The sequence below is a fragment of the Temnothorax nylanderi genome, unplaced genomic scaffold (assembly GCF_030848795.1).
Source record: "Temnothorax nylanderi isolate EJ_2023f unplaced genomic scaffold, tnyl_v1.0 TNYL_tig0023_pilon, whole genome shotgun sequence".
NCBI lineage: Eukaryota > Metazoa > Arthropoda > Insecta > Hymenoptera > Formicidae > Temnothorax > Temnothorax nylanderi.
This window is the reverse complement of record NW_027249085.1, coordinates 56,599-78,711: the sequence shown is the minus strand read 5'-3', so window position 1 is coordinate 78,711 and position 22,113 is coordinate 56,599. Positions and strand designations below refer to the sequence as shown.

The window sequence follows — 22,113 nt, the reverse complement described above, 5'->3', positions numbered from 1 at the left end:
GCAACGTATAATAGATATGAAAATTATACACTACAAATGTATTAACTTTTATACTCGAGTGCTTTTACAAGTTCTTCGATAATGATACTTATTATACTTATCAACAATTATAGATTGTTTACTATGTTACATATAATAAATAATATTTAACATTTTGTAATATTTAAGTTCTTGTAATTTGCACTTTTATTTTACAATAAATAATTAGAAAAAGAGTAAAAAAAAGATAGAAATCTAACAAAATGGAATACGAAACATTAAAACATAATTAAAAATTTTTAAGTTATAATTTTAATCTCTTGAGAAAGAAATAAAAAGATTTTTTAAATATAAAAAACATTGAGTGATACAAATAATTTGTATTTACATGATTGAAATTCGTATACAATTTAAATAAAATCTCAGCAGAATTTGAACACGCAATTGTTGATTTCGGATCTGATTGATCTATCACGAACACTTGTTATCATATTATCAAGCAATCTTCATCGGGTAGTATTGATTTTGTCTGCCATGTACTAATTGATTAAATTAAATAGACTCATAAACGTACACGAAATAATATTAAGCAATGGATAATTTATTCATTAAAAAGTATGTACAATATAATGTTGTTTGTATAAGCCGTGCAGTGATAACGTAATACAATAACACAATACAATAGCGGTCCACACATCGGTATATGTTGCTTGCAATTCTATCATTATAGATATAAATTGATTAGGGATAATTAATGCATCCAGCTTGAAACGGAAAATCGCAAACTTTTTTTATGGGATTGAAGTGTAAGTCATCAGGACACTTCATCACAATCGGTCGGCCATAGTCACAGACGAAGTAATGTTTGCAGTTGGTGGGATGAGGAATGAGAATGGCTTCCTCGTCTTCTCTTGGTACTCTATCTGGGCATCGGACTTCCTGTGCTTGGGCATAAAATACACCCAACAAGCACACCAAAAGCGCAATGGAGAATATGGCTAAAATTTATTGAATATAAATTAGAAAATATAAACACAAGTAAACGAACTATCTTTCATTAATTTTTTGCTTAAGCTTTAAAAGTGAAAACACGTGATGTGATATGAGACGTATACAGTGAGTATTATTTTACATTATAAATTATATAGATCAAGTAAAAATGCAAATTTACAGTAAAGTATAGCACAAATTTTTTATTTCTAAATTATAACCACAATTTTAATCAGATTATAACTTTTTTCGTAAGTTTTGCTATGCATAGTTTAAAAACAACTCCAATTTGATAAAAAAAATCAAATTAGTTTTGATATTTATAGAACATTATGCCCTATATTTATTATGATATATTTTGACGTAATTTACATGATGACAATTATACTGAATATCACTGTATTTAAAACTCATTTATCACATCTTACTCAAGCAATAGACTTACCTTTCATTTTGCTGCTTGAAAGTTTTTTTTTTAATTTCACTCTTCGCACGAATCACACCAGATTGTGCATTCGACTATCTAAGGCCTCTTTATATACCCGATCAATGGATCCTTCTTATCAGTCTAAATTCTATCGCTCCCACCCTTCTCTACGATTCCTTATCAGATACACGTGTCATTACATTTGTGTATCATGATAAATCTGCGACTCAAATATTTCACACAACGATCGCGAATAGCGACAGTTTCGTTTTAATTTACATCTGGGTTGTTGCAGATCATACTCGGTCAAAATGTTAAGAAGACGAGGGTCGAGGTAAGCGAGTAAATGAGAAAAGAAGAGATTTATAAAGAGTGAAACGAAATGAACGAAATGTAGGATGAGCGCAAGAGAGTCAGGGAGAGAAAGCGAGAGAGGAGAAGGATGCTGGCTGACACTCGGACAATGCTGGCGTGGTGCTGTCGCGTTCGGTTCCTGGTTATGGCGGGTGCACAATGCCTATTGTCGGGCAACCCACCATACAAACGTGTGTGCTGACGCTTTCACACAACGGCCAGCTCTAGCTCTCTACCTCTATCTCGTCCGTTCGCTCTCTCTCTCCATCGCTGTGCTTTCGTTTCTGCCGAAGACGAACACAAAATCTTCCTCCTTCGTCGTCATTTTCTCATAAACTCGCGCCTTTCGGCAAGACCAATAAAATATGTGAAGAATAATATTGATTTTTTTTTTTCCAAATGACATCAGAGAAGTAGCGCAAAATGAGTCAAAAACGGGTGAGATGGAAAGATGCGAAGGGGTAGGAAAATCGTATTTGATCGTCGTCGCTTCCACGATACTATCTCTAGAATATCGTCACAAAATTGCGATTGATATTCCAGTCTTGCTGTCACCATTTTGATGTAAAAATGCAAAGGATTACAGATTGCGATATAGATTCATAGCTTTTTATTCTATTATATTCGTTTAAAAAGCGCATTAATTAATGATAAATAAACTTATAAGCTAATATAATCCAATATAAATAAAATAAAAAATGTTTAGAATTTTTAGAAAAAGTGCTACTAATTTTTTCATAGAAAATTATATACTTATAAAACAAAATTTTCTTTTTTAAAAGAATTAACTAAAAACTAAATTAATTATTAGTTATTTATTTAGTTTGTACATAGCACCTGAATACATATTCGCAGCTTCGAAATGATATCGTTATCTTAAGAGATAATTATCTTCTAATGTCAATTCGATTACCTACAGAATAATCTCATTATCAATATTCTTACTACGACTTATTTTAAGTTAATCATATTTTTAAGGTTGATTTCTATCTGACACATTTAATTTTAAAAATCTTTTTTTAAATACTAATAAAATTTTATTAATCATTATTAATATTAAATGATTAATATTGACGTTGATTGCTATGTTGTGCAAACTAATATATATTATGACACAAATATTACTTTGAATAGGATATAATTGTGCAAAAAAAACAACTCAAAGATGAATTTATAATTTCCTCATACTTCAAAGATTAATATAATTATATCTCATTTTGTTTATAAAAACAAAATTTTTTTAAATTGCCATATTCGTAATACGCCGAAATAATAGGATATCTAAGAAACAAAGAAACAAATTTCGTACGGCAAGTAAAAGGAAAGAAGAACTTCCGTTCTGTCACTTTAGCAAGATCTCCATAATTTGAATTCAATCGTTTGCAAATCACGATCTCGTTCGCGTCTTATTCCCGATTGTTCGGAACTACGCGGAAATTGGGTTCCTTTTAGGAAATGAGACATTTCAGTCGACACGGAGAAACGATTGTTCGAAAATGGTTGGACGCTTACAAACGTAAAATATATCGTTTTCTTGGGACGTGCCAAAATTTTGATCAACTTTCAGTAGTAAATCTAGTTTGACATATAAGAATATATCGCTTTGTTCGTGTTCTAACTTTAGATCAATCGCAATTATTATTAAAAGAATGGTTATCGCAAACAATCTAATGAAAAATAGGATACAGCCGCCAATATTCGTATAAAATAAATTGTTAAAATAATTATACGGTTATTAACCAATATGTAGGCTGTCGATCATAACGTTTAAAAAACATTATGGCACGTAAAAATGTTATCGTTAATATTTCCATTCTCTATCGGCTGCACAAAGAAGAAAGAAAGAGAAGAAGAGAACTCGATCTCCCATACTCGCCATATTGGCATACACGCCGCCTGCGTTTTACGGCCATATTCAGCGATTTTGCATATCGAGGCCAGACGTGTGTATGTGCGTACATTATAGGGCTGGGAAAAAAGAGAGAAGAGAGAAAGAGGCGAAACCCATCGCCGTCCTTTCTTCTCCAGCGCCATCAGAACTGCTGCAAGCCCATTCACCTTTTCCACATCGATTCACATATATACGGCAATCGCAGACCTTCTTGAGAGCTCAATTTATCGCGGAAGGGCCTCCGCTGCCGCATCGGTACAAAGCGTGCTGGTGTGCGAGACGTATACCCTCCTTCGGATCAAATCGTCATAATTGAATAACCAAAGAGATAAGCGAGCCCCGCTTTGACTACGAGTGCGCTCACGTAACTTTGGCAACGACTTCATATACGGGTCGATTTATTTAACCCTGGAGTGCCTCGAGTCCACTTGGTGTTCAATTCTAAATTCCTCCTCTCGCGTCATGCCTACACGAATTCGTTTTTATGATTGAATCGATTAAATTTGATTAAATCGATCTATACATTACGTTCTACAATTTCATTTATCTTGATATCTGTACGAAATTGATCATTGATCAATTCTTAAAAATGATTATAATTATCACGAGAGATATCACACAATTATTGGAGTATGCCATTAATCGTATATATATGTTAAATGTTAAACTGATTAGTATTTTGAAATTCGCTGAGAAAGAATTTAATTTTGATTGCAATATAGAATAATATTTAAAACCAATTGAAACTGTTGCAATTCATATATATACATATAATAATATTCTCAGAGAGGGGAGGGGGGATAAGACAATCGTAAAATTGTGCGATTCATTCTAGCGATCGGAAAAGAAAGGCGGCACAAAAGAAACACTTGATGAAGCTGATGGAAAAGGTTGATACGAAATAAACGAGATCGGGCGGAAGCAGAGGATGCGGATATCGGGGATAGCTTTAACGGTCTTTTGTTTAGCTGACTCCACCGTTCGCCGGCATGCCGGTAATTGCCACAATGCGGGGTGAAAAGCTAGAAAAAGTACGGCGCAGCTGGAAATCAGAGAAAACGGCTAATCGAATGACAAGTTGATCGCTAATTTTACTCTTGAGACTTATATGTACTCGTTGTACACTCAAAGAGACGTTATGTATTCCATAAAATCGTTATTCTTTATTTTTAACTTCCTCTAGTATAGATATATAAAAAAGAAAGAGAATTTTATCAGAAGCTTTATAATTTTCCTTTCTTTAGAGATATGAACAATAATCTTAATTATTTTCTCTATCAGTATCTGATCAATGAAAAATCCGGATTGGAACTAAGTACATATCGGCATTCGCATTAGACAACCAGTTAGTAACTTGTTGCTGTGATTTACAATTATGGGGCAGGCAAATTGGGGAGCAGTCGGGAATATGTCATAGATTTGTGCCTATGAGAAGTGGTATTGCGGACACAATTGCTTCTGGCGCGAGTAACATGTAGTTACGCGATACCGCTTTGATTGCACTCATTACGGATTTATTAGATTCGTATTCTATCGATCTGTCTTACTTGACGCGATATAAAAAGCGAAATTATCTGTTTTGTATATAGTATACAACGAAATCATATTTATGGAATATAAGCTTCTTAAGTTTTGAAAATAAGATAAATTTCAATTAAATATATTTTATTATTAAAAAATTCTTATATATAAATAAATTCCTTATCTTTGTTGTAATTATATTATTATAATTGCAGAATAAATAATTATTCTGTCAGTATTATATCAAACTTTTTTTATTCCAACATGTGCGTGTGTGTATGTGTATATATATATATATGATTAAATATAACGCTGAAATTTATATCTGAGTTTCTGTCCTCTAAACAATTTCCTTTTTAGAAGATCAAAGACGATAAAAGATAGCAATATCTGATTCCATAGAACACACATGGACTCTCTGTAGTCATCTAATATTTATAAAGAAGTGTGAGTTACGAAGACCGCATACAGTGAGTTATATAGAGCATGCTTCGTATTATAGCGTGATATAGCGTACAATAAAATGTTTGCAATTTAAATCAGAGAAAAATAACAGATATATTTCTTTAAATTATGCGCTTAAAAGAAATAAAATAGAAATAAACACAAAATTTATGCTATAATCTATGTTAATTTTGAAAATTTTGGAAAATATATAGATATAATTTTATATAATATATTACAAAACATGTAATAATATAAGTTTGCATTGTATCTAGAATTTCCGTAATTTTTAATTTAAATAGTTTACTTTTGGTATTTCGATATATAAAGATATTTTTATGATTACGATTTATGACGAAGACGAAAATTGTACATCGATATAAGATAAATATGATCAAATATTAAAAGAAATTAATGTAACAATGAACATTTTAAGTCTATATCCATGATCGAGTTTTTATTGAATAATTAAAAATGTCACTGGCAGAGCTCTCCGCTCTTACCATCTCAAGTAGAGGGAGTCGCTCTTGAAATTTGCATAACTACTTCAACGATAGGAGTTTGCTTGAAATATGGCGTTTTATTATTTTCAAGGCACTTCACTTGGGTTAAACGTAGGCAACGACTAAAAGGTGAACACAAAAGGATCGGAAACTATAAGAAGATAAGTTTGTTTAGAAATGTTATAGTGCATGCAAAGATTAAAGATTAAATGGATATATTTTTTTAAATTTCTGTATTAGATTTTGTGACTATGTTGTAGATCGTAGACATGATTTATTTTTTCAAAATTTCTAGATAGAAAATAGACTTTGAATAAGACAATAAAAATTGATTATTATTATTTATTAAAAATTTATGCAATTTTATATAAAAAATACTTTAGATTAATCAAAAATGTAATCTATCAAAAATATAAAATATACCATAAAATATATCTTTAAGATATAACATTTTATGGTATATTTTATATAAAACACAAAACACACAACGATGAATCTTTTACTTGGTTTTTATTTTGTTTCCTTAAGATTACTATGCATAGAAATGAACGATGGAAATTGAGAACTGCCAATATGCGAGATATTGGCTGACTAAGGTAGAAGATACTACTGTTACTGGTAGTGCTGCCAGTGCAGCAGACATAAAATAGGACTCTTGATAAAGCGACAGACGGACGACATGACGTTTAGCACACGTGTTCCACATGTCAGCATGATTTCAAAAAAATAACGCTACTGTTTCTTATTAGCATAAATATATTGTCTCATGAAAACATTTCTTTGTTATAGAAATCATGTTTATACTGCATTTGCAAATGACAATTAATATTTTGCGTAAAATGTTATTTATTTTATTGATATTGCAATTTAGGTAAATCTATTAATTCCATTCAAATTATACACACTAACGTAATGTTAATTAATCACAGTAATCGGCAAATACATTAGGACGCGTCGGGAAAAATCGCACACATTGAAGATTCCGGTCATGCCCGTGGCATTCATTCATTACACAAATATATCGTCGCGCAAGTAAGTGTAATTACACGAATAATTATTTCTTTGCCGTCTCGCGGAGGGAATTATCTCGTAAGAACGATACACGGTCGCATTCTCGACGAGGTGTAAATGTCAGTGCGAGCATTTCCTACGTCACAACGAATTTCTTAAGGCGTTAAATATTAAAAGCATTTTATTGCATAGCAAATTGTTGGTATTCATTCAACTTTTAAGATTAGTTTACTCTTATTGCCCTCCGTTACTCTCCTCTCACCGGGCAAATTTCCGCAAAATCTTCGCTAATCATCATCGTGTACCTCGAAGTTTCAAAGAGAAATGAACTATTCATTGCGGTCGACCTTTACGACTCTCGTAACCTCTATATTTCTTACTTACTTATTCTCCTTTCTGCGTTACTGGAAGTGATCTCTCTCAATTCCAGAGTTATTGCCCTATTTTTCTCACTTACAGTTTCAATACTCGATTATGTTTATCTTATATTATACTTCTATCCTTTTTATAATGCATTCAGAAAGAACAAACTTCAATATATGATACTTTAATGTTTTTATTTATGACTACGTTTTGTTACAATATTAAATAATTCTATTTAATTAACTTATTCTTTATTTTATATAGGTACCTGTGGCTTTTGAATATTTGTGACATACAATATTATTTATTACACTTTTTGCGTTAGAATATAGAGCTTGCATTATGTATAATATATTAATACAGTGTCAGTACTAATGGTTTTAACTTTTTTATTTTTAATTTAGCTTTTATTTTGCGATAAATAAATTTTGCATATTAAAATCATTTTATTAGCAATTATAATTACATTAATTACGTAATTAACCAGTATTTAAAATGCAGCAATAATAATAGTTTACCACATTGTCAATATCTACCTCGTTCTTAATTATAATTAAACTTATTTAAAATTGATAAAATTTTCATTTTTTAAATAATACTTAATTAACACATTAATCTCATTTAATATAAAATATTAATTATTGTTTGCTAAAAATAGATATTCCAAAATAATAAAAGGTTAAAAAATGATAAAAGTTTTGTGCGGCGTATTAAGAAACTCTAATGTATCTTAATAAGTTCAATATATTTATTTAAAATGTAGCATGCATTGTGTAAAGTTTTGAATTTAATGATGTATTTCCTGCCACGCCGAAATTGATTTCAGTAATTACGCCATACTGCATAACAAAGAGAACAATTATTTTACATTTTATTTGATTAATGATGATCTCTATAATAAAACTAGCATATATATGTATTGTACATATATCGTATATACATACATACATATTTCAATAAAATAGTGAAAAGTATATACATATATCAAACGAAATAATATCTCTCGCTAGACAACATAAATAATGAGAAAAATACAAATTCTTCAACGTTCATCAACGAGATAAGAAGATATACTAAGGCCCAGTTTCACCAACGTCGATTAACTGTAACCTTCAATTAAACTTATTCTTCGTCTCTTTCCAACTGTCCCCCTTAGAAAGAGACGAAGAGTGAATTTAATCGAAGGTTACAGTTACTCGACGTTGGTGCAACTGGGCCTAAGATATTCAAATATAGCTTGTATTATATTAATCCGCAACGAGTTATGGAATTAAATTACAAATGCAAACTTAATTCCATTGCCACCGTCATAACTATAATATATCCCAAATATAGCAGGCAGGTAAATGTTTGAACCCGTGTTACGAAATGTATATATCCTAATTATTAAAATACCAAACTAAAGTTATTTATTAGATAATTAGATAATTCAAAAAATGTAAAAAGAACATCGTAACTGTGATAATAAAAAAAATTTATTTATGCGATGTCAAAATCAATAAAATAAAATTGGAAAGACCTCATGTTTTTTGTATCAGAAGTTAAAAAAGTCTTTTTAACCTAGATTTAATCAATTCAAATAATTAAACTAAAAAAGATTTACAATCGTTATATCGTTTACATTCATTCCAAGTGTTCAGACAATGACAATGATATCCGGAGTTCCAGAAATCGTCTGAGCTTCATTAGTGCCACGTATCGATCCTCATTATGACATATCGCGAAACCGTCACGATGCATCTACAAACCGGATCTGAACATCTGAGAAAGACTCATCAAGTTTCTCCATTTGCATCGAGCATGACCTATTTCCATAACATTATCGTAATACTAGCATAAGCGCTCCCGGCTTGCATGATGCGGGAACAACATCCTCGCTTCTATGATCAGCTTCTGTTCCTAATGTACGGAAATTACAGGTGAATATGGTATTTGTATGATAATTTTGTTATCAAATTATAATTAGTTTATCATTAAACGCAAAAATCTTAATTTTTCATTTTTAGGTGCTGTTTATTTGTAAAATATTTTGAGATTGTCGTGCTCTTATAAAAAAAAGTACAACATATCCAGCAAGAATCTAAACAATATATAAACATATGACACAAGTAACTTACAATTATTTAATAATATAGTTTTATGTTTCTTTTAATAATGTAATTATAAGAGATTTATAGAATAATATATTCTGTCATAACCAAAGTTTGTACTGTTTCGGAAACATATCTGTGGGAGACAGTAAAAATAACATCGGCTTGTAGCCAATCTATTATTTCCAGCAGAAGAAACGTATACTACGTAAATTTTTCTCGTTGAATGTTGAAATTTTACCTATCATTTCTGCCGCAACCCCGCAGAAACTAAGTGGCAACGTATATTCCGGACCGGCCGCGAGGAGGAACAATGAAATGAGCAAATAACTAGATTCTCACGCGCAACGGAACAATAATGGCACCGGGGGAAATTTTTCACGGACCCGTGGGCAAAATAATTTGGCAACAGATGCGTCGCGTCGCGTTTTCCGAGCCACCCGACCAAGAATAACGGAGCAGAGCGGAGTGGAGCGGAAAGGGTGGAAGGGCGACATAAGCGACGGGGTGCTTCGTGCACCGGGAACGCCACATCGAGGTGACATATTTTCGAGGTCTGCAATTGCAACATTCTTATTATCGTAAAAAAAAACACGAGATAATATTAAAAAAGCTAAAAAATATATGTTTTATTTTAAAAAAAGATTATAAGTGTGTAAAACATTATTTTTTTTAAACTTTTGTTACAAATTTAATAGATCTATATGAATAAATAATTAATTTATTGATATTATGTTTGGCTTTTATAATGTATAACCATGTGTATGTGTATAACTATGCTTCGCTATCTAAGATATCAACTCGTGGATAACTCGCGTTAAAAAAATAATTTTTTTTATTTTCTCTTACACTTTAAAAATAAGTATTACAAATGTGTTACAAAAAATAGAAAATTGTTTAATAATCTCAAAACTTCTTTATAGATTCCTAAGTAAAACGCTGTTATATTGGTCGAATATTACATTTGATATGTATCTTTAAGGATTTTTTTCACACGAATTGGAGTTTTTAGTTTCTAACTAACAGCATATAGCATCACGAAGCGTGGCGAGAAACGATTCGACCCTCGCAAGATTGAAGTCTGATACGTCGTGAGGATGAGAAAGACCACAGACGAAGGAGTGGAAAGAAGCCAAGAAGGGAGATGGGATACAACTTAGAAATAACAAGGCCGAATGACAAGAAAACAGAGAAGAAGTTGAAGCTAGGGAGGTGGAGGCCCGATCTGTTGGAGGAGGAAAATGCCTTGTGGCGGTATAGAAGGAGAGGAAGAGGGATAGGGGAACAGAATCGCTCTGACGAGAACGCGGGGGGGAAGGAGCGGAGGCAGGGTGTAAAGATAAGAGCGTTACGTGAGCGACTCATTAAGGGATGCAAATTAACCGGTGCCAACGACGTTACCTAGCTCCCTCGAAACTTCGGGCCTAGAACCAACCACCGGCACTACCTGCGGTAGTCGCAGTTTGTCAGAAGTGCAACGTGCTCCGAAGCTCCATTCGGACACACTTTCATGCATAGTACCTATCATCCGCGTGTTTGGTGGTGTCTTCGCAAGTAGAAGCGGAACGATGCGGCGGCGCGGCGGTGCTCGAAGCACCGTATCCGCAAAGAAGCACAGATTTATCTAAACACGGGAAAGGGGAAAGAGACCCACCGAATGGTTGTTGTCTCACGTTTTATCGTGCACCATGCTGCGCGCGACTGCGCATCGTCTCACAACGGACGATTCTTGGTGATATTCTGTTTCACCACGCAGCGGTAACAAAACGTATTATAAAAGTTATTTCGATATTTACTGTGTAAAATCTACAATGGCTTACGTCTTTTTCGTTAAAGAAATCTGTTTCAGAAAATTATTTTTATTAAACAAAACTCGAATAACCACGATTAATAATTTACAGAAGGAATTTATGCAAGGTAGTATTAAAATAAAATAAATTTTGTAATAATTTGATTAAATAAATAACAGAAATCTGATTATAAAAGGTACAATTTCTTTTAAATTTTTTACCCAAGATGCTGATGTCATTTTCGGGTTGTTTAAAAACAAAGAACGGCGAAAGGCAAAAGCATCCAAGCAATACGTCACTCGTAACTTGATGAATCCGCAATCAACGCGTGTAAACAGCATGCTTCTGCAGAATTCCGTAAAAAGTTAAAAGCAAGGAAGCATAAAGTTTTAGTCGTAAAGAACAGAGTTTCTATTTGGCTCGTGCTAGCTTTTTCTCTTTCCTTGTATACAGTATCTTTCCTGCTAAAGCAACTAAATATAATTCTTTAGATTAAATCGTTCGTTTACTTATCCGATATGTAATACACTCAGTGTACATTTTAAACATACTGCTAATTCTCGAAGCTCTTAATTTTTAATCGTGATTTTCCATTCAAATCTTTTCACGGACTTCTCTTTTTGTGATTCAAGACGACAACTTCGAGAGTTCGAAAGGCTCCCTTATAAATGACTGTCCAGCTACCCTATGATTTATAACAGCTTTTAGCTTGCACGGTCGCAAAAAATTACGTCCGAGCAGAAATATACTCGCCAGCGGAGGCAAACTTTTCACGAGAGACACGACCTACCACTGTAAAAGAGAATACTAAATTGGAAAGATTTTAACGTTAGGGGCAGACTTCTAGGCTGCAAATGTCGAGCAGTGAAAACCCATTTGCCGTCATCAGCTACATAAATTTCATGCATTACGCATATTGAGAACGAAATAAATTCTAATTGTTACATAAATGAAATGATTACACATGTACAATAAAGCGTGCATTTGTAAAATTATAATAATGTATATTGTATTATTATTTAAAGTGCTTACGCAGAGATAACAGTTATTGGTTACTATTTGTTGTAATTACATTTCAATCATTGTCATCATTATCATAAGTTATTAATAATCAATGCGTTTGTCATAATGTACACACATGAGTTTATTTTAAACAGCATTTATTATCGCTATAACCTGTCTACTCGAGATAAATCCTGAGATCGAAAACAATGTTTATCTCTAGGTCAATCAATCGAATTAGCTATATTTGCAAATGCGAGTAAATCACCTCTCGCAAGGAAGCCTAATCAAGAAGGAATGCATCCGATGTTAGTTCGCAGCAGGAGTTGATGGGGAACGGCGTTCCATGGCTGCTACCGGGCGTTCTTAGGGAGTATTAGTGACCACTCTCGAGATCACCCAAGGGCCTACCCTACGAATTTCCTGTCTGAACTACTCGGTTCATTCTCCCAGTTCCCACCTCTCGTCGTTAATTCATCCCCAGTAGATTGACTAAAGATACGAGGGATTCGTCAACTAATGCGCGCGTTCGACTGTGTAAAGGGAAGGTAATTTACGTACATTTAGTAGCTCCATTGTCTATCGCCCCCGCCGACACGATAAACGTGACATCTCCTACATGAGAGGTGCCACGCAAGGAAACACGTATACACCAAAAGTTTAGGATGTCAAAGTTTAAATTAGTTTAAATTACCACTCGTCTTAAATCTCACGAGAACAACAAATATATCAAAATAGTATGAATTTATCCTTTATTTCGAATCTGCAGAGCTAACTCTCTTTAGTTTGAAATGTTTAGTTGAGAAATATTAATTCTTTGTAAAAAAAAATATTGTATCGTTTGTTTAACGAAAAATATTAATGATAAACGTTGGAAAATAATTACTCCCGTCAATATATTTAATACATTATTTCTAATATACTTTTAATATGTTTAAGTTTCTCGCGTAGTGTGAAAATTCTTGTATAAAAATTCTAAATAGACCGTTAAGTGGTACGGATGTCTTCAAGTTTCCAGAGACAAGCGCTATTGGATCGTCAACGCGGCATCAAGGCCGCGCTAAAGGGGGATCGTTCGTCTGGTAAAGAACGCTGATGGAAAATGACATTATCTTTTGGTATAAGTCGGCCGAGTCACTGGGGGGGACGATTCGTAATTGCTTAAGTTAAGGAATGCGCACCGCGCTCGGACGTAGCGACGAAAGCGAGGCGAGACGAAGGGACAAGAGAAAAAGATGGGATGAGCGGAAGAGAGAAACGGGGATGAAAGTACAGACGGGAGTATGCCGAGGGTAAGTTCAAGACCGTGGGGTGGCTATGAATTTAAATTTCTCTAATTAGGACGCGCGGGAGACGCAGTGACGCTGTTGGTAGCTTTCCCTTCGGATACCTCACTTCCCTCTCTATCTCCGTTTCTTCATCTTCGTCCGTCTTCTATCCGCTTACATTCTCTGTTCTTCCCTTCAAGTCCCTTATTCTCTCTCTTGCGATTCTTGTCTTCGTCGTTCTCCCGGTCCCTTCTTCTCGCATTCTCTTTCGCTCTCAGTGTCTCGCCATAATACCATACTAGCCGCAAAACCCCCGCGCTGAAGTAACTCAAGTAAGAGGTGGCTCGCATTCGCCGCAGTTGACACCACCTGACTCAGATTTGTTGCTTCTCACGTTCTAACCGAAATTTATTTGAAGCCCGCTAGCGCGGGTTAATTAACGTCTCCCTGGGGGTAGAGTTAGGTCCGCGCTGGAGCGCGGCATGCAAGAGGAAATCACGAGTGTATACAAAAGCGAAACAATCGAACACATTCGCGGTGTGTCGTGTGAGTAATTGAATGGCGAGTGGTATAACTCAGCGTATATGAGCGGCCGATGCCTGAATCGAGATTGCTTGTATAGTCCCGACGCGACAGTTTCTCTTTTATCTTTCATGCCAATTTCATTTCTATCTCAAAAGAGCCACATTCAAAAGATTTACTTATTTGTTTATGACATGCATTAATATTTTATATGTTAGTATTACATAATTTTGTATTTGTAAAAAAAAATAAATATATGAGTTATGTCTAATAATCAATACTATATAGAAGAGAGTACAAAATAGAAATTTATTTACTGTAAATTATATAGATAAAAATTAACATTTCTATAATTCACAATAAGCTATAACATAGTAAAAAAAAGACTGAGAAAGAGAGTAAGGAAAATTTCCAAAATAATTTCGATAGTCGAGGCCAATGCTCATCTTGTTATTCGTCTGGGTGAGTAACCTGAGCAGCAGCAAGGAATTTTCACAGAGTTTCAGCAACCATTAGCGAGAAAGGGACTAAGCCGACGATTTAAAAAAAGTTTCCGTGGTGCATACATTAACTCGCGTAAGTGTGCCCTCTTCAGTCGGTGTGTACGAATCTTAATTCTTTCTTTGTTATCTCCTTCCACTAATTCACGAAGAAGGAGAAACAACGAACAAAAAAAGAAGGGAATGAAGTTAAAGCCGCAGTCGCAGCCAACACTTCTTCGTCGCCTTTGTCTTGAAAGATTAAAGGTTTAGAATGTTCACACAATCATTCTGAGCAATTATCGACTAGGCATTTTGCTTCTTAACTGTATTAATTTTATTCGTTGATAATCCTGTCAATTGCACAGAGAAGTCGTAATGTCGTTCCAGTGACTATTTATACGATAAATTCTTTATTAAAGAAGATATCCCATGAAATTTATTGATGTTAAATATTACTAACAGTAAGAAGATTGAACAGTGTATTGATGAACTAATAAATTATTGTAAAATAATGCAGATTCACTTATATAACATAATATAAACTGATTTGTGATTATTACCACAGATAAATGAACCATAGAATATATAGAAATTAGTTAAAGCACGACCAAGACAGGCTGCTGATTTCAAATTCAATTAAAAGCTAGCTACAGTCGAATTCGTAAAAATGTGATAATTAAAAATATTGATTATCGGAAAGCGGGCGGCGTTATTGAGAGTAGTCCCGTACATCTGTTCATTAGATAATGAACTTATTAAATCAGAGAAGCGCGATGTGGCGGGGAATTTTACCCTGCTACTCATACCATCTCCCTTTGCTCGTTATTCGTTTAATTACCTGGAAACACTGCAAAGGTTAATTGTAATTGGAAATAATAACAAGTTGAGTTTTTTTGAGCGAACGTAATTACCCGTCGATTAAAAAATCTAGCATATAGCACTTTAAATAACACTTAAAATATAAAACGGATTGTGAAGCCATTCTATTAGCGTATTTGATTGTTATTTATACGAGGGAACACAGGAATTTGCGAAATGTATGCAGCCTATCATATAACGGTGTAATGTAAACATTCAAGTTGCAAATGAGCGATTATTATATAAACATTTGTCTGGCATAAGCAATTTATCATTCTTCTGCGAATAACAATGTGCTGAATTATTAGTTTATAAATGTGGTATTTTGATTACGTGTTGCGTGATGACAATTTTCAAATGAAATGAACCGATCCTTTGATTATCTTGCTAAATTGATCGAACTAATTAAATGCTTAGATAGAAGAGATAACAATTTGTCAAAATTGGAATTTTATGTAAGGTAACACACGATTACCAATTAATTTACTAAAACTTTATTTATTAAACATAGATTTTATATTAAAAATTTGCGTTACAAAAATTAACGTAATGTAACTTTAATTAATAAATCCTCGTGTACGTATGGCTACAAATAAAATAACAAGTTTACTTTGTAATACATATTTGAATTTAGTATTAATATAAACTAATTTTAAAAGATTGAATAATAGAATACAGATAAGATATCTGTTGACAGGTCTCATTAAGATGCTAAGAAATAATAGATGTCAATAAATATTAATTTATTTATCTATTTTATATTATACAAAAATATAAATTAATTTATGATAGTATTTGTTACTTTTTATATATTATATAATGGCACGTAATGGCGTCGAATAATTTTTTCCTAGTAATCTTTTCAAAATTTAATCGGTGATTTCACCAGTTTCACGCTATATAGCGGCGAGGAGGTTCTTGAATCTCTAACCCGCATAACCGAATTAACGCGGAGAAACGTTCGTGGTACAGGTTTACCTTACTACAGTTTAATCCCGGGTTCCAGGTCGCGTCCAAAATGAAGCGGTGGTGTTGGTGCACACGACGAGAGCGAGGAGTGACGTAAAATTTAAGAACCACCCGCATTAAAATCACTGCCTCTGCCAGTATTTCAGCGACTCCTTCCTCGTTATTCTCCTACTCGCGTGAACTCCTTCTCTCGCCTCCACGCGTTACGTTTCTCTTCAGTTTGTGCCAAAAGGATGGAGGCGGGAGAGAGACCGAAAGAAGGACGGAGAAGGGAAGGCGGGAGAGGCAGTATATAAAGGGTTCGCAAAGTGACTCGAATTGCCGCACAGTCGACTTTACGAGACGGGGTATTGCTAATATCAGAGCATAAGGGCCATCCCCGTCCTCTCCCTTTCGACCGGCAGCCACCTTCCTCTCTCGAGCCCTTTACCACCGGCAAAAGCCGGCAGCGCAACGGTACTGCCGAGACTCCTTAACCATTCGACCCTCCGCGACATTTTTAGTGGCCATCAAAAACCGACGGCGGCTTAATTATTAGGGCAAGAGCGCAGGAACTGCGCCCTACCTTCTCGCCACCATCTCACGACCGCTACTTCTACTGTTTCACTGTGCCATTCGTTCTTCGGCTTCCTTCTCGATAGTCTTTCGAAGCTCAACTACGTGAACGGCTTAGAGAATCTTTTCTTCCTTAAAAAGCCTTGAGAAATGTACGGAAACTAAGGAAACGAGAAGTAGAATACACGGAGAGTACTTTTAATTATTAGTGTATTCTGTGTTCTACTAAGGAATTGATGGTTTAAGTGCAATAAGCCAACCAAGTCTACTTTCTCAATGGTTGCAGCGCAATGAAAAAAATTATTAATTTTAATACTTTATTAAGTATTTTCTCTTATTTTAGTAAAAAGATAAATGAACAATCAAAATACTGCATTTTAACAATTATTTTAAACCTTATGTATATGCCTAATTATAATAATTATATAATAAAGTCTTTAATGCTGCAAAATACAACTTAGAAAAAAAATTTTATATGAGAATTGGATTACCTAATTAACAAATGCTAATTTGTAAATGTTGCGTTTAACAAGGACATTACGAGTAATTTACCGATGAACGAATGTAGACTTAAGAGATAATCCCGCTCTTGCCATTAGAAAGTAACACAAACTAATAGGCAATTCAAGCGGAATGATTCTCCTTTAATTGCACATGGCGAGATCAGCCATTAACGCACAATGCTTTTCTCTTTCCCTCTCACTGAATCCGCACAAAACTGTTCTGTCATTCGAAATCGTCGCGAGACCGGCTGGTGTTCCGCTTCATCATCATCTCGCCCTTGGCACGAATTATAAAGGGGATCAACATCATGTAAAACGTTGCGGCGACACCCTCCGGCAACCCTCTATTCTGCGGATGGTCAATAAAAGAAGTTCATGTATAGAACTGTCCAAGCTGCCGATTGAACTGCCAATGTAGTAAAAAATTACATAGCACTTGGAAACATGTATAACTTCGATCAATCCTAAATTTTTCTCAACAAAAATTTTATTATGCACTGTATACCTTTTATATAACAGCTATACCAATTATTTAACAGCTTTAAATATTTACACAATTAAACTTAAATAAAATTCTTGTAATTAAATCAAAATCTAATGAGACAAAAAGTGTATTTTAGTTAGATAGTTTACTCGCTTTTTTCATCTGTTAAAATTAATATCAGCAACAAACAGTTGGCTGTGTACAAAAATTTAGCCATTTAGTTACCTTCTGACGAATAGAGACAAAACGGTGAAAATAATGAATGACCCTTAGCGCGTGTTATACTATACCGTAGTATAAAGCTCGCAAACGACGCAGGACCCTGTACATGCTCTCAACACCACTGTGGGAATATATAAACGGAACTGAACATACCTAAATGAAAGATCGTTCTCCAACTACTGGAGCTCTAATACGGCTGTAGCGAAATTACGAGGAATGTCGCTCTTGAGCGGTGGGTTACGACAATGGGAATTTTATCTGCCATTTCGCGAATATACACGCTCGCACCGGACGCGATTCGCAGGGAAGGATCCTCTCCTGCGTAAGAGAGCGCCAAGCGTCGGAGGTAAGAGGCCGGGAAACGCTGCTGAAACACTTGCGCACGCCCGCGTGCGTGCATATTGCGGGGAAAATAGCTTAGTTTCGCCGTGGGAGCGAAATTAGATTTTGTTCGAGAAGACGTTCCGAATGTTCGCTCTCTAACCTTCCTTTCTTTTATCTGTCCTACCGCCACCTCTCTCCTTTAGGTATACACCAACCACCCACTCCGCCTTCATTCTTTCGCGTCTCCCTCTTCATTCTGGACCGCCACGTTCTTCCTCCGCCAGGCTTCCCCGCTCTTCCCTCTTCCTTTGCGCTGAGATTCCGGTTTCCCCGGAGACGCTCAACGACGTCGCGACGCTTCCCCACGTTCCGCGGTACTATGCATATTTCACCGATTTTTATGGAATTCCTCGTAGACTTCTTTCCGTCTCCCGCGCCTCCTCTTTTCTCCTTCTCTATTTCGATTATAAACAGTATTTCATTCTGTTTTTTTTTTTCAGTCGTTTACCTTTTCTTTTCTCATTTCTGTTTTTGCTTTCCTTATTTTCTTATTGATTTATTTGGCTCTTATAACTTCTTTGACAATCATTATACGTACAATTAGATGTAACGCATTATGTATATCTTACCTATATCACGATTTTGTCTGAGGTATCAGAGAGATTTCAAAATATGAGATAAAATAAGAATCCACAATAAGAAAGAACTTGAGATTTTTGTTTGAATTAATAATTTACTTTAATGTCATTTAATCGCTTATTTTGATTAATGAAAGATCTTAAAGGTTAAATGTTAATCGTGTGTAAAACACGTTTACCGTTATTTTATTATATGTTGCATTAATTATATATTAAGCTAATATCATTCTATAAAGAAATTTAATATGTTCTTAGCATATGTTTCGCTTAGCAAGATTTCGACATTCACGTACAAATCGCGTAGGAGTGGATCATTACCTTTTAAGCAGTGCCACGTGGAATACGTAATCACACATCATCCTTGTTCACTCTCACGCACGAAGGCTACGTCAATAAATTGATTACACGCGCAAAACTGCATGCCACTAATCCGGCTAACCAAATTAGGATACGTGCATATAGCATGGAACGGCGTTATTTGTCATATCTATAAATATCCGTTATCTTTTGCAATCGTAAGCAATCATGGATATGCCATTCTACATATGCCCCGATTACGTATTTAATTAAAACTCCAAACAATACTGCGTAGATATTATACATATAAGCGTAATGTCTACAAACATTATTATTGTATGACATTTTGATTTAAAAAAAATTCTCTCGTACAATTGTTCTATCCTTTTACTTGTTAACAATACTTTCCCTTTCATTGTAATTGTTTGTTTCCGATTACCAATATTAATAATGCGCATATATTAATATTATAACTTTAATCTAAAAATATATTTAATTTACAAAAATTGAAAGACAAAGGTTAATATCTTGTTTGTTAATTAAATATAAATTCCATCACACAGAGACTTTCACAGGAAACATATTAATATTGATAATGAAAGTACTATTACTTTCTTCATTAAAATTTAATGTGATAATATCATTAATATATGAGACCTTTCTTCTTGTTCATTTAATAAAGTGGAGTACTAATCGTCTCTTCATTATACTTTCTTTTTCTGATGCCAATGGAATTTCTTGTGGAAAAAGGTCAAATCTTGCAGGAGATCGTTGAAATCTTCTCGATACACATCGCCTGTCACCTTTCTCCGCTATAAATTTACTGTGCTCTCTTTCCATAAAATATGAGAGCCGTCAAATAGAAAATGTAATATATACATAAATACAGACACTTGAACTCTTCGTCTCATTTTTTTTATATCTAGTGATTACTTTTCCCGATAAATATTAATATTTACAGAGTTTAGTTATTTTAACAAATAAAGAATTTATATATAACATAATTGGAATAAGTTATTTTCCTATCTATACCCTTTTTCTTATCTATGGGGGGATCGCACAATGGTAAATTTAAAATAATAACTTTTTTAAATTAAAATTTTCAAAGATTTTGCTTCACTATTTTAACTTATAAGTCGATTACTAAAATATTTAAGAAAAAATTTTAAAAATATATAAGAATGTTCCTTATGCAACAAGAAATTATCTTCAAATTTATTTAAAAATAAGTAACAATTCTCATCTATGATATGATAACATTAATTACATCATTACTCGTAATACGTACGTATTGCGTGCAAAAAACCGTGCTAGAGACCCACTTTGTCGTAATGCGGATACGGAAGAAAAAAACGTAAGATGTGAGAATGTCCCTAATCGGGTGATTGTAATTACACATTACGTATTGTTTTAAATCGCGACCACACGTACGAAATCGTGAAAAATAAATGAACAAACGCAACCGTGTCTTCCGGCTTGACATGAGAAGGATTTTTAGCACCGCACAAAAGGTATTATTCTAATTAGGCCAAGTCGGCGAGAAATTAAAGAAAACGTCGTCCTTAGAGCACCAGAGCGATTTAAGTATTGTTATTTTCCAGACGTCCCCTAAAATCTCGCGTAATAAAATTCTCTTTTTGGAGGATCTCGCTTTCACAGCAACTATTTGCTATTCACAGGAAAGACAATTTTGCCTTCGGCGATGGGACTACGCCGGGCATACCGGCAACGATACATCCGAGACTCCGCCTGTCGGCTTGCCTTATATTCCGTATATATCGCCCATGAGGCAACAACGTGCCTCTTGAGATCAGTATGACTGTCGGTGTGTACGGATACGACGTCAGTATGGAAATAAAGCACTTCCGAGCTCCGCGAAAAATGCATACGTTCCCGTTGGCTAACCCTTGAAACCTTCCTCCGAGATCCCCCCCCAATCCCTCCTCGTCACCAGCTCGTCCCCAAAAAACCGGCAACTCTACGCGATACGGAGTACGATTAGAACTACAAGAGAAGGAAGTCGTTGCGCGCCTTCGGGATCACCTAAGAGCTGATAAAATTCACTTCATCTTTGTAGACATCAACTTTTTTCCTCGTAGCAAATTCTAATGTCTTATGCGGGTTTGATGAATTTTAACGAGCTCCGGAAATTATCATCACCGACTATAAATATATTCGTTCTTCTAATATCTGCTGTATAATCTATCTATAGTCTAGTATCTAGTATCTATTTAACGTGAAAACAAGATAATTTGGTTATAATCGTACATTATCTTTCCAATCCTATAATAAATTTAATCTTTTATAAGATTGAAAAAAATGTTCCAATATAAAAATCTATCTAGTATAATAAGTTATAGATAGTTTAAAATCTAAAAGTAATGCTAAGTTTTTACAAAAAATAAGTAACATTTTAATATTTTAAACTACCTGTAATCATGTTAATATCGCATATTTAGAAAACTCAACGAAATACTAAAATTACATCTTACGTTAGCATATCGTCAATTAGTTTACTCAACGTGACCCACTGGTTTAACGCGAGCAAGCTTCTCTTTATACTAGCGGGTAACGTGTGAACATTCTCATAGCTTCAGTTTCAGATTGCACAGGAAGTTTCATGATC

At 34.3% G+C, this 22,113-nt stretch overlaps 2 long non-coding RNA genes across 2 annotated transcripts in view; one reads left to right on the top strand and one right to left on the bottom strand.

The window, feature by feature from the left end:
- Positions 1 to 22,113, bottom strand: part of LOC139769535 (uncharacterized) — a 103,652-nt gene that overhangs the window by 35,066 nt on the left and 46,473 nt on the right. The gene's annotated exons all lie outside the window — the stretch shown is intronic.
- LOC139769534 (uncharacterized) overlaps positions 1 to 22,113 on the top strand; it is an 81,088-nt gene that overhangs the window by 51,007 nt on the left and 7,968 nt on the right. The window lies entirely within an intron of this gene.